Consider the following 3,320-nt stretch of genomic DNA (forward strand, 5'->3'; position numbering starts at 1 on the left):
GAAACAGGCTATTATTTCTGATTGACTGTTTGGATTTTAAAACCAATATTATCATTAGCAAGAAGTGCGCGCATTACGTTAGCATAAACAAAACCGGGCTGTACTTAAACACCACTTCCCAGGAAGTTTCTCAAGAAGTCATTGAGGTAATTTAGAAACATTTTTTTTTCTGATTTCTCAAATGCTATACAGCAATATAAGAGTTTAAGTACTCTATGTCTTGGTTGGTTCAGGCTGCTGAAATTGAGAATCATAAATTGGACTGCCATATATATATGTGTGGCAACAATATATATATATGTTGCATGATGCCCACCCTCAGAACCAGGAAAAAAAAAAAAAAATATATATATATATATATATATATATATATATATTCCCCCCCCCTCCCCCCGTATTTAGGACAGGATCTACTGGGTCTACAGGGTCTCACTACATAGATCGGACGCATAGTGATCCTCCTGTTTTCAGCCTCCCAAGCGCTGGGATTACAGGCGTGCGCCACCACCCTGGGGGCGGGGATTGAACCCTGGCCACTGTGTTCCGCCTAAGCAGGCGCTTTAGTCCGCTGAGCTGACTGGCCCTCCTGGACTGCTTTACTTATAAACAACAGACTTTTGCTTCTCACAGTTCTGAGGCTGGGAAGTCTCAGGTACAGGGTCTGTGAAGGCCTGCTTTCTTCTTCTTTGCTGCCTCTTCTCTCTCTGTCCCCAAATCACAGAAGCGCAAAGGACATCTTTTTCACTGAAGGTTCTGAGCTCAGGACCCAACTGCTTTGCGAAGGGCCCAACGCTGCTGCTTGGCAGAGTAGGGCTCAGGGTATAGACACTCAGACTTTAGCGCTGATGCTGGTTGATCACTTTCAAAGGAATCAAGGAATCACAGAACCACATTTTCATTTTAATATTTAAGCATTTTGTAGTGTTTCCTTCATGATCACCCCATGTGCCTCTTCTCAGCTAGTTGAATTGAACTCAAGAACATTCCTGTGAGTATTCCTGCCTACTCCACAGGTAAGTGCCTGTTGTGGATGTTATCTTGTCATGACCGTGGTGTAAGTATTGGGGTGCATCTGACTCACCTCCTGTCCTTTTCTTGAGAAAATTATTTCCACCAATGTGATTCACAACACTTTTCTGTCGCATGATGCCCAGCCTCAGAACCTTGACGATACTTGTGTGGGCCGGCCAGACTGTGCCCAATATTCTTTTCTTTTTCTTGAGAAACTGAATTTCTGAATCAGGAATCACTTGCAGTTTCAAGAACTGAGATTATTTATTTATTTAGGTATTTATATTTTGAAAATAAAAAAATCCTTTATGTATTTATTTATTTGGTACAGGGTCTCACTACGCAGTTCAGACTCATAGTGATTCTCCTGTCTCTGCCTCCCCGGCGCTGGGATTATAGGCATGCACCACCATACCCAGTTTCGGGGCCAGCAGGGCATGCGGTACAGGGCATTGAACCTGGGTCCTAGCACTTGCTAGACGGGCACTTAGACCACGGAGCTATCTCTCCAGCTCTAGATTTTTATTTTATATAAAGTTTTTCAAAATCTTCCAATAAGAAGATACTCCTATTACATAAGGTATTTACTTCTTAGAGGAAAATCTAGCTTTAGAGGAAGCAAGAATGGACAAGTTATACAGAGCATGCAAACAAAACCATGATGTCTCCCAAAATAAAAGAATAAGGGCCAGCCAAATAGCTCAGCGGATTAAAGCACCTGCAAGCAGGCGCAGGGGTGAGGAGTTCGATCCCTGGGTCTGCCGTGCCAGCCCCACCTCTGGGGGTGTGGTGAGACTACAATTGAGACTGAATGTGGTGGTGCACACTTGTAATCCCAGCTCTTGAGTTTGATCTAGTAGTGAGACCCTGAACACCCTGTAGACCCTTCTCTAAAATAAAAAAAAAAAAAAAAAAAAAAGGAATAATTTTATTCTCTGACACTTTACAGTTGTTGGCTCCTGCCCCTAGGAGACCTAACTGTGCATAAGTCTCACACATTTATGATGCATTCCCCACTGGCGCTTAAGATAGCTTGTGGTGTGCGAGCCAGCACAGCATGCACAAGCCTACTACGTGGTCCCTGCAAGTGGGAAAACTGGAGACTGTGGGTATTGAGACCAGGAGGCTGGCAGTGATGCGAGTGGGGCTTTTCCCCATGAAATTATACAAGTTAGACTTTAGAATTTTAGAACTGAAAGCTAAAATAGTGTATGCTTTTGTTTGTTTGTTTGTTTGTTTTTGTATGGGGTCCTGTTAGGCAGCTCCAACTCATGTGATCCTCCTGTTTTCTACCTCCCCAGTGCTGGGGTGTGTGCCACCACGCCCAGGCTCCATCACCGCTGAGAGCAGGGCTGGCGTGGCATGTGGGAGAACAGTATATGTTGAAATTTTCCCTATAAACATGTGCAAGGTGGGGGTGAAGGTTTTCCCTAGAAAATTACACAAGTTGGAATTTATAAACTCTTCAGAAGCGTCTGAAGCAGTCAGTAGATTTTGGCAAAAGGCACAAAATGCATATGTAATTTTAGCAATAACTACCATTCACAGACCAAAATCTTACCTCAAAAGCTGGACAGCTTTGCCCACATTATTGAGGAAAAGATGTATAAAATAATTTAAAAGTATGAAAGAAGAAATTGCACAGGAGTTTCTGAGCCTATTTTATAGTTGGGGACCTTTGTTTCTGATTGAAGAATCAGATTTAAGTTGCCCCTTTCCTGTAAGGTGTGACTTCATCGTTCACAGTTTCAGAAAGGATTTAATCAGTTTCCCTGAAGTCACAACAGATGTGCGCTCGGACTGAGATCAATTCTGAGACACATTTTCTTAAACTTTACTGTTCTGTTCTCTCAGGTGATCCTCAAAATTGGGAATGTTGTCAGGCTCCTCCCTTCCAGGACATGGTTCAGTTAGTGACATGTTCAGAGCAAGGACATAAAGAAGAAAACTTCTGATGTTTTCTTTTTCTTCCCTTGCTCCTTCTCAGTATTCATTTTTTAATGCATCTGTGATTCTTTCGGAGCCAGATCCATTAGAGAGAGAAACGCTTCATCATTATCATTCTTCAGTAGCAAGTTAATTATTTAGAGTCCCAAGCACTTACTTGTTACTGGTTCTTTCTTTCTTTCTTTCTTTCTTTCTTTCTTTCTTTCTTTCTTTCTTTCTTTCTTTCTTTCCTTCTTTCTTTCTTTCTTTCTTTTTCTTTTTTCTTTTTTTTGTTGCTCGAATGCCTTCAGGGCACTTTTGGCCAGCGGGAGGGGTGTGAGGTTCGAACTCCAGCAACCTGAGGCTGACAGCTTTGTGGAAGC

This window comes from Octodon degus, unplaced genomic scaffold (genome assembly GCF_000260255.1).
Source record: "Octodon degus isolate 3935 unplaced genomic scaffold, OctDeg1.0 scaffold00001, whole genome shotgun sequence".
Taxonomy (NCBI): domain Eukaryota; kingdom Metazoa; phylum Chordata; class Mammalia; order Rodentia; family Octodontidae; genus Octodon; species Octodon degus.